Consider the following 14,260-nt stretch of genomic DNA (forward strand, 5'->3'; position numbering starts at 1 on the left):
AAAAAAGAAAGCCATGTTCTTCCTCATGAAGCTTGCAATCTAGTCAGGGAGTTTAGATATTGGTTAATAAAATAATTCAGTCAATATTGATATTGATTAAGTATATATGTTTAAGTTATATGTATATGCATGTACACGTAATATACAAAATATATATATATATATATATATATATATATATATATACGGGTTGAGTGGTGTCCTCTTCCCCAAATTGATGTTGTTCCCAGAACCTCTGGATGTGATATCATTTGGAAATAGAGTCTTTGCAGATAGAATTGGTTAAGAGGAGATTGTACTGAAGTAGTTTGAGCCCTGAATCCCAATATAATCAGTGTCCTTACAAAAAGAGGGGAGGACACACAGGGTAATGACCTGTGATGACTGGAGCAGAGATGCTGCTGCAAGCCAGGGATTGTTGGCAATCAAGGAACGCCGAAGAGGCAAGAAGGACTCTTTCCTAGAGCCTTGGATGAGCTGCTGACTCCTTGATTTTGGACCTCTGGCCTCTGGAACTGTAAGAGAATAAAATTCTGTTGTTTTAAGCCACCTATTTGTGGAATTTGTTATAACAGCCTAAAGAAACTAATACAACTACAGTTGATTCGTATTCTGTGAGGTAGCTATGTTTTATAAAGTCACCATAAGCACCAAGTTGGTGAATCCTGAGCCACCACTCTTGCAGGTGTTGTAGGGTTAGGCTCCTGTGAGTCTCTGGGTCACAACATTTTCTCAGCCAATCAATATATAACCTTGTTTTATGTGTGCTTCCATTCAAAGACATCTTATTGAATAAGTACTGTTGAGTCATTTGGGCTTCCCAGGTGGTACTAGTGGTAGAGAACTTGCCTCCCAGTTCAGGAGACGTAAGAGACGTGGGTTCAGTCCCTGGGTCGGGAAGATTCTCTGGAGGAGGAAATGGCAACCTGCCCCAGTATTCTTGCCTGGAGAATTCCATGGACAGAGGAGCCTGGTGGGCTACCATCCCTGGGGTCACAAAGAGTCGGACACAACTGAAGCGACTTAGCCCTCATGCACACACATTGAGTCACTGACATTGAACTCACACCAATAGCAATACAACTCGTACCTTAATGAATCTTATCTAACAGGCATCTGTTTTTATAAGGCACTTCATGGCCTTCTGTGCTTGGGACACTAGACAGCACTTCGGGATTGCGCTTGGGGGCCATTTTCAACAGGGAAACTACCAGCTGAAAGCCCTCAAATGCAAAAAACATGGCACAAAACTGACTGCAGAAAGGACCCATGTTTAGAGTTTGAAACAAGAAGCAGACTGCCACCTGGTTGGACTTCAGCTGGGAAGATGTGCACTGGGGGACTCAAATTGTTTGCTGCTCTGCACATGCCTACAAATGACATCAAAAGCACTGGGACTATAGATCTGAGGGTTGCAAATATGTTTTAGGAAGAAGGCAAATTTACAAATACAGAATCTGCAAATAGTGAGGATGGACTGTGAACACACAGGCATACTTTTGCGTGTGTGCTCAGTTGTGTTTGGCTCTTTGCAAGTCCACGGACTGTAGCCCGCCAGGCTCCTCTGTCCATGGGATTTCCCAGGCAAGAATATTGGAGTGAGTTGCCATTTCCTTCTCCAGGGGATCTTCCTGACCCAGGGATCAAACCCAAGTCCTGCTGCTCCTGGACTGGCAGGTGGATTCTTTACCCCTAAGCCACCTGGGAAGCCTGTCCATGGACTATACAGGACAGATTTCTCCAGGCCAGAATACCGTAGTGGGGAGCCGTTCCCTTCTCCAGCGGATCTTCCCAACCCAGGGATCGAACCCAGGTCTCCTGCATTGCAGGCAGATTCTTTACCAGCCTAGCCACCACGGAAACCCAAGACTACTGCAGTGGGTAGCCTGTCCCTTCTCCAGTGGATCTTCCTGACCCAGGAATCAAACAATCAAACTGGGGTCTCCTGCATTGCAGGCAGATTCTTTACCAGTTGAGCTACCAGGGAAGCTACACACACACACACACACACACACACACACACACACGAAACACTGAAAAGGAAAAGAATAGAATGTTTGAGAGATTGTGCTTAGCTGGCGTAGTCAGATAAGTGGTGACTTTTTAAGCTGAGGGCTGAAGGTCGAGGGGAGCCAGGAGAGGAGGGAAAGATGGACCAGCAGAAGGGGCTGCTGGTAGGAAGTCTTGGGCATGAAAGAGCTCAGTGCATTTGAGTGAGGTGGATACATGAATGTTATGGGCCGAGGGTGGTCCTTAAAGTGCAATGGGCTGCTCTGCGAAGTGTTTTGAACCGAAAAACAAAATGTCCAGGCAGAGCTAAAGTTCTCTCCAGCTGCTCCATGGATTCACTGGAACAAAATCTGGTTCCCTCCACTGGCTAATCTGAGAAGTAAATTTGTGATGCTCTCAAATCCTTCTCTGGATTTATGCAGGGATATATAAATGCCAAGCAAAGTGTCACAGTGTGGTCAGACCTCAGTTTGTTCTACACATAATGGTGTTTAATTTTAACATCAGATCTACCAGGAATTTTGTGGTGCCTCAAACCAAGGGAGTAAGACTTTATATGACCATTTCAGCTTGCACCACAGGAAAGGGGAGGGAGGTATTTTTAGCAGGGAGACCTCTCAGTGCCCCTAAAACACGTGGGAGGCACTGCCCTGCCCCAGCGTTCAGCAGGCCCGGCCTATCAGCTTTCACCCCGGGCAGGGCGCGGGCAGGCCGCGGTCACCCATGCTGCCAGGAATGCCTGACCAGAAGCTGCTCTCGGGTGTGTCCTTGAGCGCCCTCCCCTTCCCTTGACCCCAGGACTGCTGGCTTCCTGGCCTTGTGAAATCTTCTAGAAGCAGGAAGGAGCCTGAGCTCAGTGTGAGGGTGCTTGAGTTTGACTTCATGGGTTTGCCACGTGCTTTTGAACAACCTGGGTAACCTCGCCAGGCCTCATTTCAGTGTGTCCACCTAACAGGAGTTACCATCCCCCTCGGCCCCCACCAAACCCCACCAGAAGAAACAGGATGATGTTTCCGTGGAGACACTTGGAACTCGTTGGCACTGGCGCTACATGAGTGCAAAGCCCCGTGGCCGCCATTTTCTCTCCTCCCCTGAGGAGACAGTCCCCTGTTAGTCATGGAGACAATCCTGAGTAAGCGAGTGCCTTGGCGTCTGATGACTGAGAAAGCCCCTAGTCCTCTCTCATCACGTTTTCTTCCTCTTCGCTATGGCTTACCAACATGCCCTTCTGTCGGACATGCTGAGAAATGATTATGAGTCAAAAGGAAGAATGACAAGTCAGTGATTTTTCTGGTCTGGTATTTAGAGAGAAAATTCAACTCCAAAGTGAGCTATTCCAACCCTTGAAAGATGAAGAGAAAGTGGGTAAACTTTAAAAAGAAAAGAAAGGTGAAGAGGCTCTTAACTGGAAACACTTAGTCTTTGAATATGAAAATTGTCTGCCTGCTGAGGAGAAACTGCCTCTGTTCCTCAATTTCCCTCAACCCGGGGGTAGGACCCATGCTGGCCAGGAACTGAGCTGTGGTCCCTGTCCTGACATCCTCCCGTGAGACTCTGAGCCAGTTACTTACCCACCTGGGGGCCTCCCTGTCTGTGAAGGGTGAGTACAGACAGCCCAGGCAGCCTGCTGGGCAGCTGTCTCTTCTCAGAGCAGGTATTTTATTGCATTCTTTTGTGCTTAAGGACTCTAGAATTAGATCCCCAAATATGCCTGAGAAACATTTACTCCACAGGAGCTCACACCAAGTAATGAAAACCATCAAAAACAACCAGAGAGCCTGTGTCCTGAAGTCACCTCTTCCTGGGAGGTCCAGGAGCATCCCTTCCACTTTCCCTGAACTCTGCTTCCTGCCTTGCCCACAGGGCCACGCCCCTGACTCCGCAGAGCCCGAGCTGGCACAGAGATGGAGGTCAGACCCTTGTGTGATACTGCACTGGGGAGAGGACCCCGCTTTATAAAGCAGGATGGAACCCCTGGCCTCTTGCGTCAGGAGCAGGTTTCCTGGCTGGAACTCTCCAAAGGGTTGTTGAAAGCCTCCCAAATTCAATTGAGGTTGGAGAAAATGAAAATCTACCTCCACGTGCAGGTGCTGGGTTGTGGCAAAAGGAAGACAGAGTTCCTGCCTGAGAGTTCCCATTGGAGGAGGCAGAGGAATCTGCCCCCACAGAAGGTGACAGGACTCAATTGGATAAAGACAAAGTGCTAAGAGAAGGCAGGCAAGAGGCTCAGCTAAAAAGTGTGCCCATAACACCTTTATCGATCATTTCTCAGCTCTTTTTTCTTTTTTGGCAGTTTATGAATTTTTTTCCACACATTAAGAGCTCATTTGTTCCTCACAAGCATTCAGGGAAGCAGACAGACAGCAACTGCTTTCTCCTCCTGTTACAGGGGGAGGCTAAAGTCTCACCAGGGGTGTTCCTACAGGAGATGTACAGGGTTACTAACAGTCACATGATAAGCATTCCTTCCATCAATTAAGTACCCCCTCCCACCCCCCACCCCCTACCCCTGGTGCCAGGTCTGTGCTGAGCCCTTGACAAACTTGATCTCTTTTAATTCTCACAATTGTGTAAAACAAGTCTTGTTTCTTTCTTTTCTTTTTTTTTTTTAATTGCCATAAAATACTCCTATGATAAAATTCACCATTTTAACCATCTTTAAGTGGTATTAAGTACATCAACATTATTGTGCTACCATCACCACATCTGTCCACAGCACTCTTTTTATCTTGCAAAAATGAACTTCTGTGTCCATTTCAACAGGTCTCATCCCTCTCTCCTCCCAGTTTTTATCTTTTTGTGACCAGCTTATTTCACTTAGCATAATGTCCTCAAGGTCCACTTATGTTGTAGCGTGTGTCTGAATTACTTTCCTTTTTAAGTGAAAGTGAAAGTCTCTTAGTTGTGTCCAGTTCTTTGTGACTTCATGGACTGTAGCCCACCAGGCTCCTCTGTCCATGAGATTCTCCAGGCAAGAATACTGTAGTGGGTTACCATGCCCTTGTCCAGGGGATCGTCCTGACCCAGGAAGTGAACCTGAGTCTCTTAAGTCTCCACATTGCAGGGGGGTTCTTTATTACTAACGCCACCTTGGAAGCCCTAACCCTAACCCTAAGACCCAGTGCAGCCAAATAAGTAAATAAAATTATTTTAAAAAAAAATCTGAGTTCAAATCCCATGATTTGACATTGACTGACTATGATATTGAGAAAGTCATTTAGCCTCTCTGAGGTAAGTTGTAAGGATGTTGTTGTAGGGATGATGTGAAATGATTTGCTAGTTACAGTACTTGTCACATAGTAGGTGCTGAATATTGTTTTATTGTCACTGTAACAACATGTAGCAAGTATGCAGAAGAGCCAATGCAAGAACCCATGCCCTTGGATCCCTTGGCTGGAACCTGCCAGGTGGGCTGTGGGTCTCCTGGCCAGGTGCCAGTTCTTGCCAGCCTAGTTGTGTGTTGTGCCTCGGCCACTTTTGTTGTACCTCCCACCTGGGACAAGCCAGGGCTGCATCCTGGACCTGCCACCCACATGCTGTACCAGCCTAGGGCTAAAGATGTCATGGCACTTGTGTAACAGCAAGGTGCAAAAAAGAGAAGTGTCTGGGAGTCAGGAGTGTGTGCATGTTCAGTCTCACTCTATTCAATGCTATGGACTGTAGCCCACCAGGCTCCTCTGGCCATGGGATTCTCCAGGCAAGAATACTGGAGTGGGTTGCCATGCCCTCCTCCAGGGGATCTTCCTGACCCAGGGATCTAACCCGAGTCTCCTGCAACTCCTGCATTGCAAGTGAATTCTTAACCGGCTGAACCACCAGCGAAGTCCGGGAGTCAGGAGAAGGGGGTCCTAACCTAGTGCAGCCACTAAACAGACCTCTTCCCCTCTCCCCTGGGCCTTTGTTTCCTCACCTGTAGGTTAAGGGTTTTACTTTCATCTACGTGGTCAGCGTGTCTTGGAAACATCTAAGCTGTGACCTCAGTGTGACGTTGTGAAGGCTTTGAGTTGAGTGGTCAGAATGTCTGGGCTCAAACCCTGAGACTGCTGCCTGCTGGCTGCGTGACCTTGAACCTGGGGTTTGTTACCTCTCCAGACTCTGGTTTTCTCACTATTGAAAATGGAGCATACTAACAGAGCTTGCATCATGGGACTGCAGTGAGGATTAGGGGAGGTGGCGTACCTGGAATAATTAAATGCCCACTAAATGCTGGCTGTTAGTTTCTTATGATCATGGGAATGAATGCTTGTTGGCTTCTTGACTTCTAGATGAGAGCCCAAGGGTAGTGATAAGGGGTATGGTGGAGCCGAAGGTCCCTCACCTGTGAACCTCAGGTTTCCCCCTGAGAGCAGAAACAATGATCACCTCCCTTGAAAGGTTGTGACAGGTACTTAGTTAGGTCATGACTGTAATGCACCCAGCACAGTTCCTGGCACATGATGGTTTTGGGTGGTTTGGTCACTAAGTTGAGTCCGACCCTTTGTGGCCCCATGGACTGTAGCCCACCAGGCTTCTCTGTCCATGTGCATAGTGAGGAATTAATCAATGGATATTGGTAGCAGAATTATTTCTATTTTAAAGGTTTAGAAACCTGTTTCCTCACATAGATTGTTGGGAAGCATGTAAATAGATGTAACACCTATGAAGGACAGTTGAGCAGCAGCTTTCAAAAGTACAGGTCTATCTGCCCCGTGACCCAGCAACACCACTTCTAATTGCATAAGATAGTCAGGAAATTATATATGTCCAAGGTTATCCATTGCAGCACTGGTTATAAATGTCCATCAGTTTAGGGCTGGAAATAAGTTAAAATGTTATGGGTTGGAAAATTATATACAGTCATGAAAATGATAACGCAGTTCTTCTTGTTTGAATATGAAAAGATCTCTGAGATTGTTAGTTGAGAAACTTAAGGAGCAGAACACTATGCATCACCATACAAGGCTTACCACTTGTATGAAAAGGAGTGAGGAGAAGTATGTAATCATACAAGCCCATAAATGCTTATGTTGTTGTTGTTGTTCAGTTGCTAAGTCGTGCCTAACTCTGTGACCCCATGAACTTCAGCATCTCAGGCCTCCCTGTCCCTCACCATCTCCCTGAGTTTGCTCAACTTCATGTCCATTGAAATGGTGATGCCATCCAACCATCTCATCCTCTGCTGCCCTCTTCTCCTTTTGCCTTCAATCTTTCCCAGCATCAAGGTCTTTTCCAATGAGTTGGCTTTTCACATCAGGTGATCAAAGTATTGGAGCTTCAGCTTCAGTATCAGTCCTTCCAATGAGTAAATGCTTGAATGAACGTTAAAAAAAAACAAAAAAGGTCTGTGGAAAGCTGCACAGCAGGCCCTGAATTCCTGAAAGATAAGAAGAGGGTGAATTTTCACCGTGTCTTTTTATAATTTTTGTAACCTTGAGAATGCGTTAACTATTCAAAAATTTAAGCAGAGTGAAATTTTATTAAGGAAAGAAGACAGGAAGGGAGGGAGGAAAGGAGGGTGGGAGGGAAGGGAGGGGATGAGGGAGAGGGAAGGAGGGAGAGGAAGCTGTCGCCAGGATCCTGGGCAGAGTAGAGTCATCAGGTAGAACCGGAGAAGAGCAGGCCTGGCCCAGCCGAGGAGGGCCCTGACGTGCTGCAGATCACGGCTCCCTGGGGCTGGTTGAGCTCGAGTGATGATTATGATAAGAAGGGGACACTGACTAACCAGGTAGAACCTGGGAGAAGTCCTGTGGCCCTACAGGCAGGCTGTCTCTCGACAGCAGTTGACAGCTGTGCTGTGGCTTACGCTTGTTTTCAGCAGCTGCTTCCACTCTCATGGCCCCCTCCTGGGGTCCCTACCTGCTCCCAGAGAAGAAAACACAGGCTTAGCCTGTTGGCACTCCCTCTCCCCCGAGAAAAGAGCATAGGCAGGAAAGGAGGAAACTACTGCCCTGTTTTCCCTCTCATTGTCTGATTTCTTAAATTAATTAACCTGGCAAATGTTAAGAGCCAATGATACAACATTTTCCGGAAACCAGCAAGTCTTAAACACAGGAAGGGCAGAGATGGTAATATCCATTCTCCAAGTAAGCACCCCTCTGCTCTCTTGGATGAATAGAGATCTGACTGTTGTCTAGGTGTTATAATAATTTCTTGTCATTGGTGGTATGAATTTGGAGCTGAATACAAAGTTGTATGTATAGATGTATATTTTTGATCGTTTTCTCAGCATTTGACCTTGTACACATCTTTATGCCCAGGCTTGGGCACATATTACTATTGTAATAATATCAATAATACATATGATATGAGTTTGCAAAAAATTTATGGATACGGTATATCCATAGAAAGTAATAATAGACACAGTAGTAGTAATTTTGTTTGTTTTCACATCCTTTATCTCATTTCATCTTCAGACACCCCATAAGGTAGGTATTTATTCATCACTCACTGAGCACCCATCATGTCCAAGGTGCTGTACTAAGTCCTGATATTTCAGAGATAAAATGACATGGCTGTGGTCATCTCAAAAGGTCTCCTCTAATCACAGAGACCAACACACAAGCAGGTGTGCAATTAATGAAATATGAACAAGATGATGTGGGAGCCCTGAGAAGGGGCACCCAACCAAACCAAATGTGGGGAAAAGATCAGAAGAGATTTCCGGGCAAAAGATGGTCTGAATTGAGACTAAAAAGGTGAATAGGACATAATCAGGCAAAATCGGGGAGCTAGTTCACCTTGGACAGTGAAATTAAGTCTTTATGCTCTTGGAGGAAGACATGGGGAGAAAGAAAGGGAGCATAGGAGAAAAATGGATTTAAAAAAAAGAAATATCAAATCATTGAGTTGTGTAACAGGAACTAACATACATTATTGTTGTTTAGTCGCTAAATCGTGTCTAACTCTTTTGTGATCTCATGGACTGTAGCCTGCCAGGCTCCTTGGTCCATGAGATTTCCCAGGTGAGAATACTGGATTGGGTTACCATTTCCTTCTTCAGGAGATCTTCCCAACCCAGGGATCTAAAGCATATGTCCTGCATTGGCAGGCACATTCTTTACTACTGAGTCACCAGGGAAGCCCACTTTATATTTTCAATAAAAACTGGAAGGAAAAATTAAAAATGAATAAAATTTAAAAAAATTTTTAAAAAGGAAAGAAAGAAAGTAGACTAGTTGAGAAGTCAAACACGGTGGTTGCAAAGAATGCCTGGTAATTTGAAAGTCTTGAGTACTGATTCCATTTGGATCAAGATATGGGAACCACTGAATCAGCTGTCTTAAAGGGACCACTAGGTTCCTAGCGTTTTTCTCCCATGAACTGCCGCCAGATGATGGGAGAAATTTGACTCAGTCTTAGGTGGCCCTGCCTAATTTTGTGTTATACATTCCTTGGGAAATTGTCAATCCAAGACCTATTCTTTCATGCAGGATGCAGGGCTTTTATTTACTGGTTTGGCTTCCTTCCCTGGGGAGTGGTCTGTCTGGTTCTTTCACCCCAGACACACCAGGGTTGATCCCTCACACATCTGGCTCAGCACCACCCACAAGTCTCAACAGGGCCCTGCAAACCACTTCTGACTTCACAGCCCGGTATCCCACGCCCTGGGAGGTGGGCTGTGTCTGGGCTCGCTTGAGTCTGGGAACTGCAGAATCTGGGCGGACAGAGCCTGCTCAGCTCAAACCCTCAGAATTGGGCATGAGCCTCAGCCCATGGTGCATACAGGCAGCGGGAGAGAGGTGAGAAAGGAAAATTTGTCTTCGCTCCCTGGGGGAGTGTGAGCAGCTCTTCGAAAGTGAGGGTGCTGAGCAAAAACGTAGCCCAGGCTGGTGGTTAAGAGGTTAAGAGGTATCCTGTGTGAGGGTCTCTGAAGCATATCTTGAGAAGAGGGTTCAAGTGCAGGAGACTCATTAAGAAAGTGCTCCCAGGAAAAACCAGAATGGAAATGGAAGATGTGGGACAGGGAAGAGGAAGAAGCTAAACAAGGAGAGGCTGACCTTGAACCCAAAGGACCTGCATCCTTTGGAAGGATGGAGTGATTTCTGTGAAGTTCCAGACTCCTCTTGCTCCCGGAAAGGGAGCTCTGGAGTATAAGTTATCTCTCCAGAGTCTGCCACAGGAGAGCAGGGCCCTCACACACCCACACTTAGGCCTTGGCTAAGGACTGCCTTGGGACACACCCACACTTAGGCCTTGGCTAAGGACTGCCTTGGGACATGAACTCGCAAGCACTTTCTGTGGGCAAAGTAGCCCCAGTAGCCTTAGGGTAGGCCTGGACAAGAGCCTCGGTCCAGACAATCAACATAAAAGGGGATGGAAGCTGGGAGACTTCCAGAGACTGTAAAACAGAGTCAGAGGGATCTGGGGCAGGTAACATCAGACTAAATTATATTCCTGCTCCAGCCCTGTTTCTACCTTTGTGACCAAGGGCAAATTATTCGACAGTTTTCTCAACTGTGATGTGGGGCCAGTCATACCTTTTTCACTGGAATCTTGTGCAGGGTGTACAGGACAATGTGAACACAGTGGTTAGCTCTGGACCCAGCAGTGTCTAAATGAAGCAGGTGTCCTTCTGGGAGGGTTTGACCTTAGAAATTCTGCCGCCAGTCAGCCTGAGCTCCAGTGCCTGTGCTTCTTCTCTTGACCTTTTCCTCCCTCACTGGGAATGTCCTCCTTTCCCTTCTAGGAAACCCACTGGCTTCATGGCCTCTCCAAACCCTGGTCAGGTGAAGTCTCAGGACCTGATCCCACCTACCGGCCAGTTGCTACCTGACTTTGTCCCTGCTTCCCGGAAGCATCAGAGCCAAGTACTTAAAGAACCCAAGTTCTGGAGCCAGACAGCCTGGGCTCCAATCCTTAGCCTAACACAGAGTGTGCAGCCTTGGCAAAGCAGTTAGCCTGTCTACGCCTCCGATTCCCCATCTGCCTCATGGGGTAACAGTCACCTTCCGTCTTAGCTGTTGTGAGGCCTTGGTGAACTAATGCACGCAAAGTGCTTACAGCACAGAGCCGAATGCCTGTTGGCTTGTGTGACCATGGCACAAGAAAGTCCCTGTGGGTCAGATCCTGCCTTTGTTTACTGCCCTGATGACCTTGGGTTTATAATTTCCTGATCAGCCCCTGCTATCTCGCCTTCTGTGTTGGGCACCCACCCTCATTGCTGGTGCTCCCAAGGCCACTTCCTTTTGGAGTCCCAGATGGTCTGCATGAGAACAGTCATAAGCGTGTGCATAGCACTTTCCCATTTTCCATGCAGCACATGGCTGATCTGACCTCTGCCTCCTTTTTAAATGAGGAAACCGAGGCCTAGAAAGATTAAGCAACTTGCTGAGTTTGCCCAGCTCCTAAGCAGTGGAGCCCAGACCACCACTTATCAGGAAAAACCAAGTAAAAGAAAGATTAGGGGGCCACACAGCCACCTTCAACATGTAAAGAGCTGTCATGAGGAAGGTAGAGAGACTTAATGGTGTGGCCCCTGGAGGTGGGACTAGGACTGGTGAGCCCTGGTGGGATAGGGCCTCCAGGCCCAGGCAAAAAGGTGGGGGGTTGTCTGCAGAGGACCTAGCGGTAAAAACTCATGAAAATTTGATGTTTTTATTAGAATTGCACAAGAGAAATTCTAAGCAATTTTAATGATAAAATATTCCCTACTGCTTGATTCACAACTGTCAATCAGGAGAAATTATAGAGAGTTAAGTTTCAACTCTGGTAAAGAAAGATCTTTCCAACAGGCAATAATGGAATATATTATCTTGGGTTTGATGAATTATCCATCACTGGCAGTATACAAATAGAGGCTGATAACCACTCTTACCATTCAGTAGACCACTGAATTCAATGGGGGGTTACCTTAAATGACCTTGAAGACATCATCTAATTCCATGAGTATCTGTAAAGAATGACAGTGGAGTGATGGAAGCAACTCTGTTGAAGTTGGAAAAGGATCTTTGAGTGAAAAGAGGATATCTGAGGTCTTCCCCACTAGGATGTGAGAAGCAATGAGATAGAAATATTCCAGGGCCATCTGAGCACTGATGGCCTCATGAGCATAGGAAATGAAACCACTTTAAGGGTCTGCAAAGTGGGAGGCTGAGTCTCTGGTTACTAATGGTCAGAATTTGGAAGGTCATGGAGAAGACCTAAGTATATGGAGAGACACGGAAGGGAGCATAATCGTGTCATGCTAACCTGGGACAGGTTACTTAATCCCTCTGCATAGTTACCATCTTATTGAATTGTAAGCATTAAATAAATTAATATGTATAAAGCCTTTAGTACAGTGCTACACAGATACAAGCCTTTATTACCTTCTCTTAAAAGGCCTACTCTAATGAGCTATAAGCTTCTTTCTGCTGTGTGTGTTGCTGTGAGCTATCTCTTCCAGGAGGTCAGGATGAAGTTACTGATCCCATCCCATCTATTCCATCTCCTTAATAGCTGTTAATGTTTTTCGAGGCTGAAAGTTTTTTTTTCCAGTATAATATCTCAGTGTCATTAGAATGTGTTTAGTATTACAGATTATTTGTTCATTTATTTTTCATTCTTTAAATACTTACTGGGCATCTATTTAGCGCTTAGAAATCAATGTGTGAGGGATAGAATGGTCAGTAAAAACAGGCCAGATCCTTGTCCTCACAGAGTTGACAGTCTGATTGGGATGGAGGGGGTGGGAACAGGTGTGAGACAGACATAACTTATAATAGTCAGATGGATGCAGGTGAAGCCACAGTTGCAGATGCTTCAAGAAAGGCAGGCAGCGCTGTTAGCCTGTGAAATTAGGCAACACCCTGACCTGGGGCGGAGCTTCCCTGAGCAGGTGATGCCCGAGCCAAGTCTCAAATGCATGTGTGTTAGCTGGGAAGTTAGGAAAGTTCCAAGCAGTGTCCTAGCATCCATTAACCGTCACTAACAAAACGCTGTGACCGAGTGACTGGGCACATAGAGCACAGCACACAAAACACTGACCTTGTGTCAGGCACTCTGATAATAACTTTGTTGTTATTTCATCTAGATGTCACATCAGCCCTTTGAAATAGAAACTATTGTCCCACCCATTTTACCGATGTGGAAAGTAGGACTCAGACGGGTCCAGTAACGCATGCAAGGTCACACATCTTATAAGCAGGATTTAAATTCAGTTTTAACTGCAGTGCTTGGGCTTTTAACTTTGAGGGCAGAATTGTCTTTGTATCTAAAGCCTAGAACTTTGCCTGGCATGTAGTAGATGTCAATAAATGCTGTCATATAAATGCTAAACTGAGTAGCATTATATTGAGGGGAAAGCAGGGCTCCCATGTAGGGAAGAAGCATGACTGGACAGTCTGGCAGAGGGCTGAGGTTTCAGGAAGAAGGAGTTTCAATGCAGAGCCTGCAGGTGGCGATACGGCTCAAGTGGGGGTGCCGCCTGAAGGAATTCTCTTCTTTGATAGATAGTGAGCTCTTTGGTCATTAGAAGTATTCAAGTGCAGATCGGATGAACACTTTACTTCTGAAAACGTAGTAGGTCTAGATTATCTTTCATAGATATTTCCATTCTCAGGCTGATCTAATGTAAATAGTATTCTGCAAACAAGCACCTCAAATGCACCAGTTCCCAAAGCCTCTTACCTAAGTGGAAACCTAAGCTGAACACGGGTAGGAGGGTGAGTTTGCAGCCACTGAAGGAAACCAGACAGTGTGACAGACATAAGGAAAGACAGCTATCACCTGAATATTGATGACTTTCAAATCACAGCCCTAGACAGAAGATGTGGTTGGGAGTTTCTGGGACAGTGCATTCAGTAGGTGATCGTTTTTTTCTTTTTCGGCACTCAGTCTTTTAAAATTGCTTTTTGCCAGACCATTGCTTTTATTTCATAAAGCAGGGCATTTGGTCACACTGGTATCTAAGGGGTTGAAGAATAAAAGATTATTTTCCTCTCCTGCCAAGAGATTGTCCTTCAGCTCTTGCAGGGGTGGATCTTGGCAAGTGCTGTGATTTCATCCCATCTTCCTCATGCAGGTTAAGTGAGCATTGCCAGAGGCCACAGTCCCAGGCCTTCTGTGGATTGCAGAGTCTGGAGATGTGGTTTCTGGGAAGGAGTATCTGAACCTCCCTTTTCCTTTCCTAGGGCTCAGAAGGTAAAAAATGAATATTTAAATCACATTTGCAAATCCTAGATCTTCAAAGCACAGAAACAGAAACTGTGTACATTGTGTGTGGGCATTATCTGATCCTCAGAATATTGTATAAGGGGTACCTACAGGTGAGTCAGCTGTAGGTTCGCTGTGC

This window comes from Giraffa tippelskirchi, chromosome 6, assembly GCF_054371585.1.
Source record: "Giraffa tippelskirchi isolate mGirTip1 chromosome 6, T2T-mGirTip1v1.2.pri, whole genome shotgun sequence".
NCBI classification, from domain to species: Eukaryota; Metazoa; Chordata; class Mammalia; order Artiodactyla; family Giraffidae; genus Giraffa; species Giraffa tippelskirchi.